The sequence below is a fragment of the Idiotropiscis lumnitzeri genome, chromosome 12 (assembly GCF_059441095.1).
Source record: "Idiotropiscis lumnitzeri isolate Australia: NSW breed Sydney's pygmy pipehorse chromosome 12, RoL_Ilum_1.0, whole genome shotgun sequence".
NCBI classification, from domain to species: domain Eukaryota; kingdom Metazoa; phylum Chordata; class Actinopteri; order Syngnathiformes; family Syngnathidae; genus Idiotropiscis; species Idiotropiscis lumnitzeri.
This window is the reverse complement of record NC_142402.1, coordinates 1,218,972-1,241,621: the sequence shown is the minus strand read 5'-3', so window position 1 is coordinate 1,241,621 and position 22,650 is coordinate 1,218,972. Positions and strand designations below refer to the sequence as shown.

Sequence of the window (22,650 nt, the reverse complement as noted above, 5' to 3'; positions counted from 1 at the left end):
ATACTTACACGCAAAAAAACCCCCAAAAACATGTAATTTGTGTGGTGGGGCAGGTGGGGATGTACGTACACACACACACATGCACACACCCACACCCCCCCACACACACACACACCGTATCCTTAAGATGTGTTTAGTTAAAGTAACCTTTACACCGTGAGTTGTGATTTTCTGCCTGCTGGAGTCCCTGGTGATTAGTTAAACAGACCTTTACACTGTGAGTTGTGATTTTCTGCCTGCTGGAGTCCCTGGTGATTAGTTATTGATGTTTTACTGTCTCCTGGTGATTAGTTATTGATGTTTTACTGTCTTCTGGTGATTAGTTTAGGCTAAACAGACCATTGTATTTTAATTTCTTGTCTCCTTGTGATTCTTGAGTCAAGCTAATAAAAGCAGAGCCGGTGAAAGGAGGAGAGGGAGGAGTCGCACGGAGCGGCTGCGAGCGGGCGAGCTGCTGCTCGCGGCCTCTCTGTCCCACTCTTTTCCCCCACCGGCGGTGAAAATGAACAACAGTGTCTGGTTTCTCCTGGCCTTTCAGCTAGCGTTTTATTTCGGCCGTTAGATTTAGTAAGTTATTTCAGTAAGCTCTCCCAAAATGGGCATTTAAACCTGACATTTATTTGGTGCCGAAACCCAGGAATCACATCCGGACGGACGCTCGCCACGGGACGACCGGACGCCATCAAATCTGGTACCAGCGTTTCCCCGTTGAGGAAACGGGCCTGCGGACTCCCTTTCCGACCGCCCGCCCGGAGAACGATTCCCTATCGCACCAGGCTGACCCAGGAGCAACCAGGTATTGTGCTTCAAATTATTTTGTACCACTATTTTAAAAATTTTAAAATATTAAAACAATTGGAAGGGGAGTGAAAGAGGTGAGTGAGACAAGCGCGCAGAGGCCAGGCCTCGACCGTTTAGTCAGAACGGTAATAAAACTGCATCGTGCTAGTCCAAGGAGTTATATAAAAATAATTGGTAGCGAATTAGGCCAAAAGCAGAGCCGGTGAGAGGAGGAGGGAGAGGAGTTGCATGGAGCGACTGCGAGCAGGCGAGCTGCTGCTCGCGGCCTCTCTGTCCCACTCTTTTCCCCCACCGGCGGTGAAAATGAACAACGGTGTCTGGTTCCTCCTGGCCTTTCAGCTAGCGTTTTATTTCGGCCGTTAGATTTAGTAAGTTATTTCAGAAAGCTCTCCCAAAAGGCGTCAGGGCATTTAAACCTGACATTTATTTGGTGCCGAAACCCGGGATTCACATCCGGACGGACGCTCACCGCGGGACGACCGGACGCCATCAAATCTGGTACCAGCGTTTCCCCGTTGAGAAAACGGGCTCCGGACTCCCGTTCCGACCGCCCGCCCGGAGGACGATTCCCTATCGCACCAGGCTGACCCAGGAGAAACCAGGTATTGTGGTTCAAATTATTTTGTACCACCATTTTAAAATTTTAAAATCTTAAAACAATTGGAAGGTGAGTGAAAGAGGTGAGTGAGAGAGCGCGCGCAGTGGCCGGGCCTCAACCGTTTAGTCAGTACGGTTAAAATAAACTTCGTGCTAGTCCAAGGAGTTATACTGCCAGGATGGCCGAGTGGTCTAAGGCGCCGCGTTCAGGACCCAGTCTCCCCAGGAGGCCTGGGTTCGAATCTCAAATTTCCCCATTGTGGGACTAATAAAGGGAATATTATTATTATTATTATTATTATTATTATATAAAAAGAATCGGTAGCGAATTAGGCCATAACTCATTGGTAGCGGATTGGGCCATAACTCGTTGAGAAACTGAGCAAATTTTAGAGACACGGATAGCACGGTGAACAAATTGAGTAGTATTCCTCGGAGTCGAAGTAGCGAATTGGCCATAACTCGTTGAGAAACTGAGCAAATTTTAGAGAAGATAAGACTTCCTAGAGAAGGGAAACAAGGTTTCCGTGCAAATTAAACGTTCCTCGGTACGTAAAAAACCTCGAGAAGGTCTACTCACAATTTCACATTAAATTTAGGGAATAATAAGGCATTATTTTCGGTGGTTTTTATTTATTTTTTTTATATTGAATTTCTTTGGTAAACAAACTGCTTGAGAAGTGTATGTGTGTGTGTGTGAATGGTGAGCTGCGCAGCTGTGTGAGAGAGAGAGAGAAGTGGATGAGTGTTAAAGGATAATGTAATCATGCCAGTCATGATTTAAACAGAGCAAAGGGTAGACTGCTAGGAGCCACCAGCATGACTTTTGTTGTCCCGGCATGAAAGTCCATTGTTTCAGAGGTGTCTCGTTCACACCTCTTTTGTTGCAGCCGTGATCCAATCTTCCTGCAGTCCTCTCCTGAGGGTCTTGTCATTAGCATGGTCTAAACTTCGGTTACACTTTAAGGATTTCATACATTTGACTATTAAAGGAATATAAGAGTTTGAGCTTAACATAGTTCATTAGATGTTGCTGCATCCAGTGTATGAAAATGTGATACTGTAAAATGCTGAGAGTGTGTGTGGGGGTGAAACTGTGTGTGTGGGAGCATAAGCAACAGAATGGGGGTTGCGGGGGTTGTGCAAGGATGGAATGTTGCAGGATCACCAGAAGGAGGGGAAAGCCGAGATGAACAAAGCACAACCAGGAGGAGTCGCCACGGGATTCGGCGGGAGAAGAAAGACCAATGAGAGCAAGCTAAAGTTAACTGCAGGATACACATAGCCAATAGAATCATGCCAGGATGCCTTTGTCTCTGTTCCATTTGCGTATTGTATAGTATGAATCATTACTGGGCAACTCGGAGAGTACATTTGCTGGTGGCAAGAGAGGTGTAGAGTTGTATTGAGAGGGACCCGAGACCCAGGTGCCATGTAGAAATCTGTGTATTGGGAATAAACCCACTTGTGCATGAAAATGCCGGCTTCCTGATACCTTTCTATTGCAGAACGAGCGCGCATATTGTTGGATGAGTGAGAGTTGGTTAAGGTCGCAAATTGGAGTCAGATTACTAATTCGAGTTTACATTGGTTTAAAATTAAATTCTAACATTGATATAAAGCTAAATTCCAACAATTTATGGTGACGCCGACGTGATGCAAGAGAGGTAAAAGAAGAGAAGTCTGGGACTTCAAGAGAGTCTGGGACTCCAAGAAAAAAAAAGAAGTCTGGGACTTCGAGAAGTCTGGGACTTCAGGAAAAACCACAAGAGTCTGGGACTCGGGTCTGGGACCCACGTCCACACCAGGTGACGACCTGACAAAGAATAAAGGATAAAGGAGCCGCACTTCTGACCGTCCTTCCTCTTGGGCCCACAGTGACATAAGGTAAGCAGATCCTTTTCAAATTCTGCATATTGGCAACGCTAAATTATAAGAGGAAGGCGGAGCGGAATGGTGTTAAAATATATATGGTTAAATAAATAAATAAATATATAAATAAATAGATTATAAGAGGAAGGAGGAGCGGAACGGCGTTAAAATATATGGTTAAATAAATAAATAAATATATAAATAAATAAGTGTAACAGTGTGGACGATAGTAGAGTAAAATCTGGGATTTACCTACTAGAATAGTTTGGAACTATTCGTGGTTACGATACGATTAAAATATCAGTGTGGAAGCGGTGTGAATGTGAAGGCTAAATTTGTTCTGCATAAAAGTGGTAGGGACACGCACGAGTGGATTTCAGGATGGCGAAGGAGAGGAAGTATGATAGTGGTCTCGGGTGTGACACTCCAGACGAACGGTCTGAAGTCTGGTCGGAAATTTATAGTCATTACGCTAAGATGGAAGCACAATTGATTAGTGGAACGGAAAGTAAGAAAATTAAGAAAGAAAAAGAACGGAGTCAGAAGTTGTTTTTGAAATTAAAAAAGGATGAATTGTTTCGCGGAGAGCCCGGAACATGGAACATGTTGAAGTTAGCGCAGCAGTTACAGAAAAAGGAAAGCAGAATGTTGGCAGATATTCGAGATATGAAGGGAGATCAGAGCCAAGCCGGATGGCGACAGCGTCATGAACTTAAAAAGGAAGTGAAGGAATTGGAGAAAGATAGACGAGGCATTCACCAATTGGCTATTGTTGCCACTGCGCTGGGGGCGATAAAAGAGGAAGAGAGAGTGAATGAGGTGCAGGTGAGTTTGAGAATTGATCCGGACATTTTGGTTTGTCCGGAACCGAGATGTAAGAGGCATTTGATCTATCAGTGCCGCATCGACATGGACAAAGCAGATAAAGATCAAAAGGAATCTGACGCTCTGGCGACTAGTTTGGGTAAACTACAGTTGGCAAAGTTGCATGGTGAGGCAAAACAAGAGAAGGTGAAACAAAAACAGATGTATCAAACTCCAGTGGGGGCTGGATGGCGCCGAGGCCAAGGGTTTCGTGGTGGATACAGAGGGCGTGGTCGTGGCGCCCCCCCTGGTCGGGGGCGGAATGGGTTCGCTCCAGGGTCTTGCTTCAACTGCGGGTCCTCTGACCACTGGGCACGAGATTGTCATGGCAACCTACCACCAGGGGTGGAGCAGCAGAACCAGCAAGCCGGACCACCACACCAATGGGGACCTTTTGGTCTCCCAGCAGGGAGCTAGACTAGTGGAGCCAGGAGACTGGATGCTTGAAGGAAGTTTGATGATAAGACATTTGGTAATTGCCCAAGGTGGGGGCGAGTAGGCATGTGAACATTTCAGACACAGGAGGAGAGACAGACATCAATGGCAGTCATTTGCTGATTGAAGAGGCAGATATGCCTTTTGTTGCTGTGGCACTCAGTCCTTTTGTGTCAGAGGTGTGTCTCAGGCACACCTCCCTTGATGTTACAGCAATGGAATCCAGTCTTCAGGCGTCCGCTCTCCGGGGGGTCTTCTCCATGTGGTCGAGCATGGATCGCATTGTGGAGCAATTCTTCTGCAGTGCTAGTATAGTAAGGTACGGGATAAAATATATGTATTCAACCTAACAATAAATACAAATTAGCAGGGAATTAGAACGCAAGTTGAACACTGAAACATGCAGGGGACACCTGAGGAACGGCAGAACAGCGACAATCTCATTAAAATTTTAATTTTTAAGCAAAGGGATTATGGTTTTGGGATAAGTTTTAAGTGAAGTATTCTATGGACATGTTGAAAGAAAATCTTTGGAACGGGGAATATTTAGCAATTGGAGATTGGTTTGCCAAATATAAAGTGGGACTAAATATTTTTGAAGATGATTTATTAACTGATGTGTATTAAATGTGACAAAGGTGGAAGACAGATGTTTTTTTTGACTGTACGACGCGAACGCTGACATGACAATTTTAAAGGACATGACAAGCATTCCATAAATACCAGACTGCTAACATCCGCATCTATGAGCTGTTTGATGTCACAGGTGCAGTTTCGTCAGCTACGTCCAGGAGAGGAGAAACGACATCACGGGGAGTGAATGCGAAAAGCAAGAGACCCACAGTTGTAAATTTTGGCATATGCTGGCTAAATTGAGGCAAAATTAAGGAACTGCCAGCACAAATCTCAGTGGAATCAAGGCGGACGCGCCAAGGGAGGGGTCTCTGTGCGGAATTGGAAAGTATCTTTTTGGGGAATGAAAGTGTGAAAGAAAAAGTGTTTGTATGCATATGCGGTTTGAGTGAATGTTTAAGGGATGGGCCTCAGGAAAGAAACTGAAAATTGATTGAGGACACCAGCAAGCCCTTACAGTACTAGGGATGCAATGGGCGGACAGGCTTGATCAACCTGAATCCCTATTGGACTCCCAAGTATTGATTTTCAAATTGTTATTGGAGAAAGATTGGAGTAATTAAATTCAAACATCAAGTGAATGGTTGATTGACGTTATTACACAAAATTTATGCAAAACTGAAAGTTTTGGAGGGAAGATAATTTGTCTCTTCTCACTGGCAATTGCCACTCCTCCAGCTCTCTCCACAGGTTTGAAGTGACATGTGACCTGTGTGACCAGAAGGCCGGAGAACGCTTCAAATAGCGCCTCACCACGCCCATCCCGGAGGTTCTCCTCAACAAGGAGGGAGAAATAAGATATTCTAATTTAGGGTCCACGGTACAGATTAAGTTTGAAGATAAGACATTTGTAATTACCCAAGGGGGAAGGAAGTGTTAGTGACAGCTCTCACAGCTGTAAAGATAGCAGAAAGGTCAACATTGGTTTATTCGACACGTTGTAAAAAGGTCACGTTGGTTGAAATCTCCTACAAAGGAGACACCAGACTAAGAGAGGTTTATACAGAGTTACAAGCGGGACAAAATTTATTTAAGAGGAACTGTCCTCACTTGAGGCCGAGGCCAGACCTGCTGACCAGCATGATGGTCACCAGCTAAATGGGGACACCTCAGGTGAGATTGGCCGTGCCGTGCATCAGATATTTCTGGCCCGTTGGGGTCGATGTTGCTGTGTCTTTCAGGTGGGGAAGGGGGAGACAGGCCTGGTCTATGTGGCCAGGGCGAGACGTGAATAGAGTGTGACTTCCGGCAGTGACCCATCCAATAATGTCGACATTACACAGCTGTTCCAGTTGGCCGTCCACAAGGGCGTGCCCCTTCCAGGGGCAAACATCAGGCGAAATAGTCCATCAATGAAAAATGCTAATCGGCCTAAGTAGAACACATTTTGTACATAATTTTGCACGACATCAGAAAAGGAAAATATGGGATTGGATTAAGGAGCGTGACTAAAAAATTGTTGTACTTGCAGGTTTAGGAGGCCAAGAGAGATAAAAATATTAAAAAAGAGGAAGCAGCTAAGGCAGCCACCGACGCACGCGGCTCCCATTGGACCTGCTCCTTCCAGTTCTGCTGCTTCTGGGCAAGGTTCGGGTGACGCAGCGCCACAGCAGACTGGCGTCCAAAGCAGGCCGGTCAACGAGGTCGGGACCGCGGTAACAGAGGTACGGGTGGTTATGGACAGGGATTGTGAGTGGGGTGTGCTCTTGCTGCGGGGTGTGGGGCCACTGGGTGATGAGCTGTCCATGCCGAGCCACTTTCTGGAATGTGCCATCCTCTGGTACGGTGCCATATCTGTCACAAAGAGCTCCACCAGTGCAGGGGGCGCCACCGTTACCCACTCCCAACGCACTTGACACAAACCTGCTGGTACCCCATTCAATGACAGGGGGCCGCGGAGCTTCAGCGTTCGAGGACTAGCAGGTCCTAGCATTCCGGGGACGGTGGATGGACAAGTTTTCGATGGTGCTGGATATTGGGGCGAGCTATGAGCTCCTTCCGCAACTCCCAGTGAGCCATGTGGACTCTCAAGATTGCCTGAGTCACTGCCATTGACTGAACGAACACTGGAATTCGAGTGGCATTCCCGGATGGGACTGAACTTGACTGAGCACATCCGTCAGAGAAAGCATATGTCGTGCTCTCTTCCTTCCCAGTGGCTGAACTGAACTGAAACATTTGAGGGCAGCTCTGAAACCTGGTTCTCCATCCTCCCGCGGTGGGTATGCCCTGTTCCTGCTCTGGTCTGAGTGGTGTAGCAACCGCCACCCATTCAATTCACCAATTGACATATCACATTGTACATGTGATCACAAACATGATTTGGTTTATCAAAAATGCACTCATCCAAATTTAGTCATGAGTGCATCTTGCGTTAGAATTTTATATTTGTTATGTCTACTGGCGTTGCCTCGCACGCGTGCCTTGTCCCTGAGCAGCGGAAATGGTATGAATTGTTTACTTTCGCCGAGCCACAAATCACATTGAATATTGATGCCCGTCATCATACTAAAGATCTAGACCCCATAGTTGTTGAATACTCCGCGTCACAATCGTGAGATCATATTTCAGCACCGACTACAAATTCTTTGGTTTTGGGAACATTACTAAATGTCAAAATTTCCAGAGAAGGGTCGCTCGGAAGTGGTAGTTCTGTGTGTGTCTCTGCTAGAGGTGTTGTGGACCCAGGGCCCGACTGATTTGGGGCTCGGCTCCACAGCTCCGCGATTGTTTTTACTGTCTCTACCCCCTCCCCCAGTTGACAGAATCAGTGTGGGCACAGCCTAGAGGTGGATTGAAGCATTCGGGAGTCAATAGGAGGTGAAGACTGCAGCGGTCTTGGAGCTGTCTATGTCTTGTAGAGCACCTTTTCTTCCCGTAAAAAAAAAAAAAAAAGGTTTAATTCGGTATCTGCGTTATTATAGTTTTGGGATTTTTTATTTTAAGCATAAATGGTTACTATTTCATTTGGGTTGCTTTAAAAATTTGTCAAAAAAAACAAAAAAAAAACTGTCAAAATTGGAGCGTTAGCTCGAGGCTTAATTTCTAATCTCGAAACACAGTTACATATTTGAACTCAGTGAACTCAGCATCACTGGAGTCGGACACCACTCCGTACGTCTCCCTCCGGGTGCTTTCCCGGAGGTGGACTCAATCTCGCTGGTAAGGACAGTTTAGAGTTCCGGCTAGAACCTCACACGCCATCCAATTGGGAACTACAGAACAAAAGCACAGTTGCGCCCGGCCCCAGTATTTGTGCCCGCCAAGGTTGAGCTTAGAGGTTGACCGCCCGGACGGGCAGGTCAAGAGAGGGAATGTGTAGATGGCATGAATTGGATCAAAGTCAGACACTTTCGAGTCTGAACAAAGACGATGACGATGAAAATGTTTAACTTATTGACTATTTTGCTTGCTGGCGTGTGCTGTGTGTGGACGATGTTGGCGTTTGAACATAGGATGCGGGATGACAGAAGTGATGGAGCGAAAGGAGCATGTAATGGAATGGTATGGTATGGAGCAGAGCGAGATGATGGTAAGACGCTGACACAGACACAACAACTACTGCTAAATCTGAAATGTAAACAACCGACACAGGTGAACACTTGGGTGACAATTTTTAATTGGACACACCCATGGAATGATGTGGGAATAAAAAAGAAAGAGCCTATTTTTGACACCCAAGTTGCAAAACAAAAGTTCACCTGCCTAAAAGTTAAATGGGACGGGTCCTGGGATTGGAAATATCCAGGAGTCATGGTGTAATGAAAATGTGTCTTTGCCAGTAGGAATCCCTCTCGCTCGTGATGATGTTTGGCTGTGGTGTGGAGAGAAAGTGCTGTACAATAGGCTTCCCACCAATGCCTCAGGTAAGTGCGCCCTGGTAACGCTGATCATGCCAGTTAGTGTGACAGCCTTAGATCTGGCCAAAATGGAGTGGGAAGGTGTTGGACAATGGGGAAGAATCCCCTTCCTTAACAGGAAGAGAAGGGACATGCAAGAATGGTTGAATGCAGGAGATCCCACATATATAGATGCAATTGGAGTCCCAAGAGGGGTCCCTGAGGAGTATAAATTGGTGGATCAAATTGCGGCAGGATGGGAGAGCATTTTCCTGTTCGTTACAGTAAACAAAAATGTGGACCGGATTGATTATGTCCAGTATAATGTCCAACGATTGGCAAACTTCACCACCTCGGCACTCCAAGCAGTGCATGAGCAATTGGCTTCCACATCTCATATGGCATTCCAAAATAGAATGAGCTTAGATATTATTATAGGTGTTGGCTGAAAGAGGAGGAGTGTGTGGTATTTTTGGGGACCAGTGTTGTACTCTGATTCCCAACAATACGTCTCCTGAGGGTCACTTTACCAAGGCATTGGAGGGTTTGCGCACGCTAAGTAACAAAATGAAGGAGCACTCAGATGTGGACACCAGTTGGTATTCTGACTGGTTAAACATCTTTGGTAAATATAAAAGCTTGATTGCATCAGTACTGATTTCTATTGCTGTGTTTGCCGCTATTATGGTGTTATGCGGATGTTGCTGTATTCCATGTATCAGATCATTAACTGTTAAGACAATAGAACGCACATTGGGGCCACTCCCTCCGGGTGGCCAGTACATGATGATCCCTCAAAAGGACCCCCAGGAGGCGGAGACAGCCGTGGCCCTCCGGGAGTCCAGGATGTGAGTATGCGAAGATGGCCTCAGGGACCTGAGGCCATGAGGAGGGAAGGAAATTTTCTACTAATTTTCCACTGGAATGAACTTTTCTACTAATTTTCTATTGGAATGACATTGTTTACTAATTTTATACTGGAATTAAATTTTCTCCTGATTCTTATTCTTTTACTAATTGTTTGATGAGTTTTAGCTTATGGCTAGTGATTTTTAGCTTGTGTTTAACAATAAAATAAGGTGGTCGAGTGATGACCTCAGGTGTCTGAGGTCATGAGAGGGATTAAAGGATAATGTAATCATGCCAGTCATGATTTAAACAGAGCAAAGGGTAGACTGCTAGGAGCCACCAGCATGACTTTTGTTGTCCCGGCAATAAAGTCCATTGTTTCAGAGGTGTCTCGTTCACACCTCTTTTGTTGCAGCCGTGATCCAATCTTCCTGCAGTCCTCTCCTGAGGGTCTTGTCATTAGCATGGTCTAAACTTCGGTTACACTTAAAGGATTTCAAACATTTGACTATTAAAGGAATATAAGAGTTTGAGCTTAACATAGTTCATTAGATGTTGCTGCATCCAGTGTATGAAAATGTGATACTGTAAAATGCTGAGAGTGTGTGTGGGGGTGAAACTGTGTGTGTGGGAGCATAAGCAACAGAATGGGGGTTGCGGGGGTTGTGCAAGGATGGAATGTTGCAGGATCACCAGAAGGAGGGGAAAGCCGAGATGAACAAAGCACAACCAGGAGGAGTCGCCACGGGATTCGGCGGGAGAAGAAAGACCAATGAGAGCAAGCTAAAGTTAACTGCAGGATACACATAGCCAATAGAATCATGCCAGGATGCCTTTGTCTCTGTTCCATTGTATAGTATGAATCATTACTGGGCAACTCGGAGAGTACATTCGCTGGTGGCAAGAGAGGTGTAGAGTTGTCTTGAGAGGGACCCGAGACCCAGGTGCCATGTAGAAATCTGCGTATTGGGAATAAACCCACTTGTGCGTGAAAATGCCGGCTTCCTGATACCTTTCTATTGCAGAACGAGCGCGCTTATTGTTGGATGAGTGAGAGTTGGGTAAGGTCGCAAATTGGAGTCAGATTACTAATTTGAGTTTACATTGGGTTAAAATTAAAATTCTAACATTGATATAAAGCTAAATTCCAACAGTGTGAAAGATTGTGTGTGCGTGAGTAAAGATAACAGACTTCAGACAACAACGGAAAATAGGTAAAAAACGTGGCCAAAGAGTTGAAAGCAAATTCAGATGTTAAGTTTATGAACGGGTACTGACTCGGATTGTTGCCAATTTCTGGAGAAGTGAGTGAAGAAATATGACTTTAAGCCAAGCCTGAAGGATCAGGTTTCGAAGCAGTGAGAAAAGAATTGGCAGGAAAACAAACTAAGCTGAAGATAAGAAAGGGATAAGAAAGGAAAAACAAAAAAACCACAACATCAGTGGAAGTGCAATGTACATTTTGCTTGTGAATGTTTGCGAAAAACTGTATGCAAGTGCAAATGTAAGTGAGTGAATGGTGTGATTGGGGATTACAAATACCATTTGGTATTTTATCCCGTGTAATACAGTAAGGGTTATAAACAGGAAATATGAGTTGCTGTCCTACTGATGAGAAACCAGTTTTTAGAACACCCTAGGTTTTGACAAACTGGTCAAAATTGTCTAAATGGGGATATTAGGTAGTAAAATGAAACCCAGAAATATGCTGCAGTGTAAGGATTGGATGCATGTGAAGAAAAAAAAAACAAAAAACAGGATCTTAATAAAATAAATTAAAGATTTAGGTTAAATGGAAAATTAAATACATTTTATATAAATTCGGAGGTTAGTTAAACACTCACAAAAGTACTATACAGTACCGCCAAAATTAATAACCATAGACAAGACAAAGAAAAACTCTAAAGAGATAGAGAAATTTGCGCATATATAAATTTAGGAGATATTCAATTGAATAAATAGTGGATATGGGATCCATTGGCATAAATAAAGGTCAATAGAGAGATAGTAGTTGAATTAAAGGATTTATTATTGGCCAAAGATAAGAATAGATTGTGTTGTTGTTATTACTAACATGTTCTTATTGTTTGTAGCTGTTCAGTGTTGAGAACTGTGTGTGTTGTTTTGTGGGGCCGTGTACACGTTTGTCTCTCTGTCTGTGTGTCTAAATGTCAGAAAGAGTGATAAAAGGGGTTAGAATTGTGCTAAAAGGATTGAAGTAGAGATAAAATAAAATCAATAATTAGTAACCAACGAAAGGCTACTTATGAGTGGTGAGATCTTATTGAGGAAAATAATTAAAAAATTTACATGATGAAATCAATAAAGGGGAAAAGACATATATTCCAATTTGAAAATAAAATAAAATAACTTTTACGATGGGATAGGCTCAAAGAAAAGAGAGAAAAATAGCCTGATGTGCGTTTTATGAAAAGATTGAACCCAGACGCCTAGGCTGGTTCAGAAAGATGAGTGAAGATAAGGAAAGAATCAGAATCAGAAATTCCTTTATTGTCATTGTACTCAAGTGTGCAACGAGATTAGAGAGCTCCCCTCTCCAGTGCAATACAACAATAATTCAGATAAATATATAAATTAGATAAATAAGAGAATTGTTAGCGCAATGGAAAATAATACTGAATAGGGTATAGAAAAACACATCACGTTGCTGTTCTGCAAGGTACAAAGACAAAGAAAGACCCCAAAAAAGATAAAAGAAAAATGGGAAGAGCGAAACGAAAGGATGATGACACTTTTTGAGCAATACAAAGTCAGAATGGCAGCTGTGTTCAAAAATCACAGCGGGCTACAGGAAAATGGTAATGTAAATGGGCCATTTCATCAGCAGTTGAAGAATGCTTTACATGCAGACTCAAGAGAGAGAACAGACGACAGAGAAGAGGAGCCAACAGGCGAAATACATCAGGCTGTTGGGGTTGTGGTAAAGAAGGCCATATAGCAAGAGATTGCCATGAGAGTTTCTAGATGTAGAGGTCCTTCTAAAGTTCCAAGAGATATTGGTCTTTGATTAAATAATTGAGCTGAAATAACCATATTGGTAAATGGGTCACCAATTACCTTTTTTTATGTGACACTGGTGCATGTAGGATTGCTTATAATAAATCAATTCCAAATGATAGGGCAAGTGAGAAAGGTGCCATAGTCAGATTTGCAATTGGAAAACTGTATAGAGTAACAGAATTAGAACCTGTGTGGTTGAAGTACCCAGAAGGACACTGAGTTGGTTGCATGAATTGAACTTAGTTTTATTTTTACAGAACAATGAGAGCCCAAGTTGTGGGGATATGATTAATTTACAGAAAAAGATTAGTGATGACACAATTTATACTTACATGATCCAACAGACAAGGTATATCATTTTGATGATGGTTTTTACTTAATTCTATACTTGTGTCTCCTTCAGAAAGGGACAACTAGGTGTTATGAAAACTTAATTGAATGAAGCTTTTGAAAGTGAGCATGAGAAACCTTTGCAAGAGCATAGGTGTTTCCTGATTCTGTAATTTTTGATTTGACATATTGATAGTTTTGAGTGGTTTTGGCAAGGCTACAGTGAATTTGGAAATTAGGAAAAGAGAAAAGTTAGAGGAAAGGTTTGACAGGAGGCAAAGAGGAGGTGTGGTCGTAAATCATGAGTGTTTTGAAGAAACAGCTCTGTGAAGAGGTCCCAAGTGAGAAGAAGGAAGTCAGAGAGAGAGTTTAGTGATTAAAGAAGGTGTCATTTGAACAAATGAATGAGGATAGGAATTAGATTCTGCTTTTTGGTGAATTGAAGAAATATTTTATATTTCATATTCCAGTTGATGACGTTTGTATTAAGGTAGACCAGAAAATGGAATGAAATGCAGAGATAGAAATGACACAGGAAAAAATTTGGCTAGAAGGGCTATGATTTTCATTAAAGCAGAGAAGAAATTAGAGATTATAAATAACATTAATGTGTACTTGTCCACATTGAGGTAGAACTGGTTGAAGTGAAATGAGTCACAAAATTTGAAAAATAGGAAATAAAATAGGATTAACATGTTTACTTTTACTACTGCCAGGATGGCCGAGTGGTCTAAGGCGCCGCGTTCAGGACCCAGTCTCCCCAGGAGGCCTGGGTTCGAATCTCGAATTTCCCCATTGTGGGACTAATAATGGGAATATTATTATTATTATTATTATTATGATAGGAAATTTGTGATTAGGTGAAGAAAAGAAAATTAAAGGCTTTTTAAAGAAAACAACCTAATTTAACTTGTAAAATGGAAAAGAAAATTCTAAATTATGCACAAAAAGCATGAACGTGTTGAGCAGAAGGAAGGAAAAGGAAGGAAAAAGGAGGAAGCAGAAAGTCTTGTTATAAACATTAATTTTTCAGGACGAGTTGTGATAGCAACGGAGGATCACGTGACGTAAAAAACAAACATAAAAATAAGTGTAGAAGCAGTTCTACATCAACATGCGTTTTTACTTATTAGGCCGGGATGCACTGACACAATTGGACCTTAATATCAGAGTCAATAAGCAAGGGCGAATTTAAACAAACGTCAAAACTTTAAAAGGGCGCATTATCAGTGATAAGCAAATAGAAAAAACATTGCCAGAGCCTTAAAACCAATAACAGAGAAGTAAATGATGTTTTTATAGAAGTGTGTAATTTTTTTTGTACCATGAATTGCAAATTACTCAGAAATCACACGACCATTGCTGGACATCATTTATGACCAGGCAATGACATTTGCGGAAGAGAAAAATTTTTGAACACTTGAGGCTGACAAAGCTTTTTGAACTTGTCAAGCATGTACTCATTGATTAAGATGTGTTAGCACTACCAACTTGATATTTAACTGCTAAATTGAGTCATGGAAATTCCCATGTCTCAACAGGGGGGATTGATATCCATAGTACGGCTAGGACAACAAACCTTTTTAAAATTTTTGTAGGTCATGTCTAGTGTGTAGTAAACATAATTTTCAAGGGAACATGAGACCAAAAAGGAGATTGTATCGACAAAGCATCTTAACGCACTACCAAATTACTATGAGCATTGAGTAAACAGTGACTGCAAAAAATGGCTTCATGGACTTGTGTTGCTGCAGAAACACAGGAAAGTGAAACCATTTGCATATTAGTCACAATAATTCGAACCCGTGGTAAGAGCCACGTCAGAGTGTGTTCAAGTAGTCTTCACTGCTGCTTAAAGAATTAAAAGATTACATTCTTGTCCACCACATTCACATTGCACGGCGACCTAATTGTCACAGGGACACATTACACTGATAAGGTGCGGTGCGTTTCAGCCCAGCGTCACTTTTTCCTGGACCAGTAGAAGGCGCCACACGACTGTGGGAGCCGCTCCAAATTTTCACCAAACCGCGACTTGACCTTATGGACATTTTTTTTTTAGGACATTTTTCTCCCGACTGGAGGAACATTTTTTTTTGTTTTGGGAGATTGCAAATATAAATTTTGTTACAAGGGATACTAAATTCTGTATGTACAGGACAAGCAGCATGATGTTTTGCACTGATTCAGGCGTGTAAGACACAAAAACCAGGTGCACATTCCAGACTGATAAGAAAGAAATGAGGTGCACATTCCGGACTGATGAGGAGTAGAAGCGTTTGAGAACCAAGGTCACAAAACAGATAATTTGTAAGAGAGAAATTGTTAGAATAAGCAGGAAGAGCGTAGGCGGGTGTGAGCTAGTCAAAATTTGGGGTTTCCCATCTTGTATGGGTTGTATTTACAATGTGAACTGACAGTCAAGATAAATGTTCATGTGTTCTGTCGACATTGGGCAAACAAGGGTTTTAAAACCACAACAGGAAAAGAAAAGTTGTGCATAAAACATGTTTAAATAGTTTTTTGAAAAAGCAAAACTAACTTAATAAAAATTACCCAATTATAATTGGAAACTGCCTCGCTGACAATGCAGCGAAGGCTGCAGCCCAAGGCATGACCTCAAAGTCGGCCCTGCATTACTATAAGAGAAAATGACCACACACACACACACACACACACACACACGCAGCAAATCAACTTGACAATTTGATATCACGCAAGGAAAAATACACCACTAATTGAATGCACACATTGGGATAACAAAGGTGCAAACATTGCTGAGGACAGGATCAGCAAATTGGCAGATGGCAAATCCTGGCTGCCTAATTCATTGATTAAAAAAGTAACAAGAGTGACACACCAGCATAGCTGTGTGTCAAGAGAGGGGAAGTATGATATGAAATTGTTCCCACATACAGTCTTTTCAACCAAAAAAAACGTTTTTCTAGACAAAATGTTATTTGTTTGAGATGCAATATTGTTTGGTTGTAATTAATATGTTTTCAAAATGGGTTAAGTTGTTTCCAACAACATATGATGATGCTAAAACAGTTGGAAAAAGTATTGTGTAATCGAATTATCCTGACATTTGGAATTTCAAGAGCGATTTAAAGTGAAAAGGATGCATTTTGTGAATGATGTTGTAACAAGTGGGACAGTTGTTGCAAAATTGACTCAAACCGTCATTGTGCATACAGTCTGCAGGACTTGTGGAACGCACTAATGGAACTGTTAAGGCCAGACAATATTAAGACAATGAGAGAAACAAAAAAGACAATGGCCAGACTGTGTTTCAATCACAGCAATGAGGATAGTGCCAGCCGAAGGAAGGACACTATCCCCTTTCGAAATCCGATATGGCTGCACACAGACTCTCAGGTTCATCAGAACCACCAGCGACTGGCACATCGGTCCCAGTCCACATGGAAAACAAGTTTGACCGAAAAAAGATGCAAAGACACAATTACTGGTCAGTGTGTTCTGATCCACAGAGAAATCACGTCCGTGTGGGAGACCAACTCTTCTTCAAGGTGTTGAAACAACTTCGTTGGGACAAGTGAATGCTGAGATGGCCCTCGCCAGATGATGGCAGTGACCCCGACGGCAGCAAAGGTCGCGGGGCGTGGCGACTGGATCCACCAGTCGCAGTGCAAGCTGAAAGGCCTAGCGACGCGAATCCCTCGAAAAGGAGTCCACCTGAGTCACAATCTCGGACCACACGCACATCAGAACCACACAACCAGCCACAGATACGAATGTTGAAGCCACAGAACAAAAAAATTAGATATTGTTTGGAAATTAATGACGTACATAACAAATAAATTTCAGCCTTGATTGGAGAACATTACTGCATTTAAATTTTTAGTAAAATGAAACAATTATTGATGTTATGACCACTATGAAAAATTTGAAAGACACAATTTATCGGGATAATTATAGTTTTAATTGTATGTGTAGTCTGTTCATGTTGCATTGTTCCTATGCCCAAATGTACCATTACAACCTGATTGATGTTGAGAATGATGAACTCGAACTGGACAATGACGAACTCGAACTAGACACTGAAACCTAAAAACACATGGACCCTTTTTGCCCCTGACCCAATACGTGCACACACATACACCACACACGAAGATCCGGGAGGTAAGGACGGCTGTCCTCTCCTACAACGAGGCAAGGGCCTCCACCAAAGACAAGCTCTGCGTGGAGACAGTTTTGTTATTTTTCACAAGGCATATTGAAATGTTTTTTTTATATATATATGTTTTATTCCCTGATGGTCATCAAATTATGAGGATCTCGTTCTACGCCGGAAGGGAGGAGGGGAATTTTGTCCCTACTGAGGGTTTTCGCCCCTCCACTGATGATCACACTGTTGTATGATTTAATTATGATGATCTGTCTTAAAGCCGTAAGGACATGATTTTTAAATCCACAACAGGGGGGAAATGTAAGATGGGCCGAGGATAGGTAATCAGTTTGTGTATTCATAATCATGTTTTTTACACTTATTAATGCTTAAACACACACACATAGACACTTACTTCTTATTTTAACACACACACACACACACTCCATCCTGAAGATGTGTTTAGTTAAAGTAACCTTTGCACCGTGAGTTGTGATTTTCTGCCTGTTGGAGTCCCTGGTGATTAGTTAAACTGACCTTTACACTGTGAGTTGTGATTTTCTGCCTGCTGGAGTCCCTGGTGATTAGTTATTGATGTTTTACTGTCTCCTGGTGATTAGTTATTGATGTTTTACTGTCTCCTGGTGATTAGTTATTGATGTTTTACTGTCTTCTGGTGATTAATTTAGGCTAAACAGACCATTGTACTTTAATTTCTTGTCTCCTTGTGATTCTTGAGTCAAGCTAATAAAAGCAGAGCCGGTGAAAGGAGGAGAGGGAGGAGTCGCACGGAGTGGCTGCAAGTGGGCGAGCTGCTGCTCGCGGCCTCTCTGTCCCACTCTTTTCCCCCACCGGCGGTGAAAATGAACAACAGTGTCTGGTTCCTTCTGGCCTTTCAGCTAGCGTTTTATTTCTGCCGTTAGATTTAGTAAGTTATTTCAGTAAGATCTCCCAAAAGGCGTCAGGGCATTTAAACCTGACACAAACACAGCACCCAAACGCCCTGGTCCTCATCTCTGGTGACGTCAATCATGCTTCACCTTCCTCCTCTCTGCCTTCATTCACACAATATGTCACCTACCACACCAGAGACAATAAAATATCGGACCTTTTCGATGCAAACAGCAAGGAGGCGTACACATCACTGTACCTCACCCCATTGGGCAAAGCTGATCACAACTTGGTGGCTCACCTGCCTGTGTACAAACTTTTGGTCCACAGGCTGCCAGCTGTGACACGCACAGTTCAGAGATGGTTTGGGAGAAGCCAAGGCAGCTTTAAAGGACGGGGTCAACACAACTTTGTAGGAAGTATTCAGTGAAGCCTACGGGGAGGACATTAATGGTCTAACGGACACTATTACACAATATAATAATTTCTGAATGGAGAAAACCATATCCACCAGGACAATAAGGTGTTTCTCCAACAATTAACCCTGTATCACACCAGACATTAAAGCTCTCCTGGAGGAGAAAAAGAGGGCTTTTGTGTCAGGCGACATGGAGGAGCTGAAGAGAGTGCAAGGCCAGCTGAGGAGGAGGATTAGAGAGGGGAAAAAGTCCTACAGGATGAGGACGGAGGGACGGCTGCAGCGGAATAATGCCAGGGATGTCTGGGGGGCCTGAAGACCATCTGAGGCCACGGACAACCAAAGACCCAGAAAGGGGGGGGGACATTCAGTGGGCAAATGAGTTGAACCTATTTTTCAAAAGGTTATATCAGATGCCTGCCCACGTTCAGTCTCCCCTGCTGCAGCCCCCACCAACCCCTCCTGCTGCAAACAACACCGTCCCCCCCCTTCCCCCCACAGTCTTCAGTTCCCAGCCCACCACTTCCTCCTGCTCAGCGTAATTCCTCACAACATCTCAGATGAAGAACCAGCTGAGGAAGATGAAGGCGGGGATGGCATTAGCTCCCAGCTCCTCCTGCGCAGACCAGCTGTGTGGAATCGTCCAGCATATGTTCAACCTGAGCCTGAAGCTGGGCAGAGTCCCCCAGCTGTGGAAAACATCCTGCCTAGTCCCAGTGCAAACGACCCCCCATCCGAAGGAGCTCAACAGCTTAAGACCAGTGGAGCTGACGTCTCATCTGATGAAGACCCAGGAGACATTGGTCCTCGTCCACCGGCAACCCCTGGTGAGCTCCTCAATGGACCCACTCCAGTTTGCATACCAACCTGGCATCAGTGTGAATGATACCATCATCTACCTGCTCCACATTTCACTCTCCCACCTGGAGAAGGCGGGGAGCACTGTGAGGATCATGTTCTTTGATTTCTCCAGTGCTTTCAACCCCATACAGCCCACCCTATTGAGAGACAAGCCGGAGCTGGCGAGAGTGGCCCAGCACCTCATCACATGGAGCCACGACTACCTCACAAACCAGCATACATAAGACATAAGAACACATGACTGTATGTCTGACGTGCTCCTCTGCAGCACGGGGGCACCGCAGGGAACTGTTTTGGCCCTCTTCCTGTTCACCCTCTACACCTCGGATTACAAATACAATACGCCTTCCTATCACCTGCAGAGGTTCTCTCATGACTCTGCAATTGTTTCCCTCATCAGTGACGGAGACGATCGGGAGTACAGAGAACTCACTCAGGGTTTTTTGGACTGGTGTCAACAGAACCGCCTCCAGATCGATGCTGGGAAATCCAAAGAGTTGGCGGTGGATTTCTACAGGCGTCGGCACTCTCCACCTGCACCAGTGAATATCCAGGGAACAGATGTTGAGAGAGTTTCAACTTACAAGTACCTGGGTGTTCATCTGAACAATAAACACACACGCTCTCTATAGGAAGGGTCAGAACAGACTTTTCCTACTCAGGAGGCTGGCTCCTTTGGCACTCAGGGGACACTCCTCAGGAACTTCTATGACTCGGTGGTTGCATCGGTCATTTTCTATAGAGTGGTTTCCTGGGCAGGCAGCATTTTGAGCCGGGACAAAAAGAGGCTGGACAAACTGGTGAGGAGGGCCAACTCTTTTCCTACTCAGGAGGCTGAGCTCCTTTGGCGCTCAGGGGACACTCCTCAGGAACTTCTATGACTCGGTGGTTGCATCGGTCATTTTCTATGGAGTGGTCTCCTGGGCAGCGGCATTTTGAGCCGGGACAAAAATAGGCTGGGCAAACTGGTGAGGGGGGCCAACTCGGTCCTGGGCTCCTCCCTGGACTCTGTGGACTCAGTAGGATGACGGCAAAACTGTCATCAATGCTAGACAACCCAGCCCACCCCCTCAATGACACTCTTAGAGCACTCCACAGCTCCTATGGACTGCTACACCCTCGCTGTGCGAAAGAGAGATTTCTACGCTCCTTCCTGCCGGCTGCTGTCAGACTGTTTTACAAGAACATTGGTTCTAGTCTACAAACGGGCGGGAATTAGGGCAATTGTGCTGTCCTAGGAAGCAACACAATACTACTGTACTTTTATCCGATGGTGTACTTATTGACCAATGCTGCATTTTGTTTAGCATTACAGTATTCTTATCATTGCAATATTTTTATCATTGCAGTATTTTTATAATTGCAGCATTTTTATTTCCCCCTCTGTACCATGGACAGACATTAGGAGTGTTTCTTACACTTGTATATGTTGTGGGATATATGTGTGGATATACATGGGGATTTGTGTATATACTGTGAATATTCACATTGGTTCGCTTTTTCTGAATGTCTGCTGCTCATGTTATACATTAACGGCTACATTACACCGCCGCCTCTGTGTGATCTATATTTTTGCGGCTGTAACACTGCAAATTTCCCCATTGTGGGACAAATAAAGGCCATCTTTATCTTTGTCTTTATCTTTCCTCACACACAAGCTTGTTATAATGCTCGCAACACGTGCGTGAAACAAAATACAGTGTTTTTGTTTTTTTAGTTTCAGCTTTTTCTTCCACTCACTCACTCTCTAACTTTACCTACCCTCCCTCACCACACAAGACGGCATTGCTCAGCTGATGTTGTGCAACGAACTTTTGAAACCAGCCGGGGGACGCTTCATCGTCCACTATGCCCTTAGATAGCGCTATTGAACTAGCCTTCTCTCTAATTAGTAGTCCAGTTCGCGGGAAGTTTTCAGCACAACGACAGTTAAAGTATTCCAGGACACGTTCATTTACGCCGCTGCACTTCGTCCGTCAAGCCGCAAGCAATTTCCTCTGAGCAGGAAAACTGAGCCCAACTCTGAGCCAGAATCGATTCCTTGTTTTTTTACTTTGCTTAATCGGAGGCATTTCACTCTCTTCCGCGGTCATTACCGTTTTTCGTTTGGATGCCATGATCTACAGACGTAAATGTAAATGAATGGATTTAAAATCTTTTGCAATTTTAGTAAAACTCATGCCAAAGAAGTCATTTACGTGTCACCGTTTTGGATCCGATCATGGCGTAGAGGTCAAAGTTTTTCCGTTGTATGGAGTGGGAACTGCTTCAGTTTGCGCTACTGCGGGTTTTGCTATGGCTTCCGGGTTCTGGATATCGTAATTTCCGATGTGAGGAATCGATCGTTAATGTAATATAGTAGAAGAAAATTTAATGCATACAAAGTCGACAAAGACAATTAATTTTCCACTTTCTGAGGCTGAAATAAAAAAAAAATGTCGATAAAGGAAACACAAAATTTACCGGAAAGTGGCAGGAAAAATATAAATTTTCTGCGAATGTGGACAACTGTGAAGAATTGGACAGACTTCTCAGTAAATTGTCTCTTAGAAACAGAAAGAAGAGAAAAGACAACACCCACATTGAACAGTGGTTTTGTTGCACCACCGAGTCACAGGTAATACACCGCCAAAGGCACACATACAAAATTATATTGTCTTAAGATACGTCTTCGCTATCATATTCTCAAGCAACAGGTGAAATACCTGATAAAAAAACAGAACAAAAAAATCATACGAAGCAAATCATAACCAAAACCAGTTTCAGACCCGTTCAAAAGGTTCAGTGGAGTCGTACTAATTATGAATCCAACCACTCCACTGATGCCAGACATGAGTCATCAACTGTATGATAATTACCAATCCAAAATGGTGATCCTATTTTTGTGTACAGACCATGGACCCCAGCTGAATATAGAAACATTGCGAGATCACTCCCAAATCTGAATGACGATTCTGATGCGTTCGTTTTAAATTAGAGACATGGTCCATAGTCACCGCCTAAATCAGGGGAATTTTTGAAACTAGTGTCACTAACAACAGGGTCTGAATATGACGCCATAGTTCAACAATTTAATCCAAGACAAATAAATGGACAGTTCATTCCCTGAA

At 43.4% G+C, this 22,650-nt stretch overlaps 1 protein-coding gene and 1 pseudogene across 6 annotated transcripts in view; one reads left to right on the top strand and one right to left on the bottom strand.

Moving 5' to 3' along the window:
• The window catches only part of LOC148325142 (solute carrier family 53 member 1-like), a 280,462-nt gene that overhangs the window by 124,273 nt on the left and 133,539 nt on the right, over nucleotides 1-22,650 (bottom strand). The gene's annotated exons all lie outside the window — the stretch shown is intronic.
• The window catches only part of LOC148325146 (uncharacterized), a 33,560-nt pseudogene continuing 15,694 nt past the window's right edge, over nucleotides 4,785-22,650 (top strand).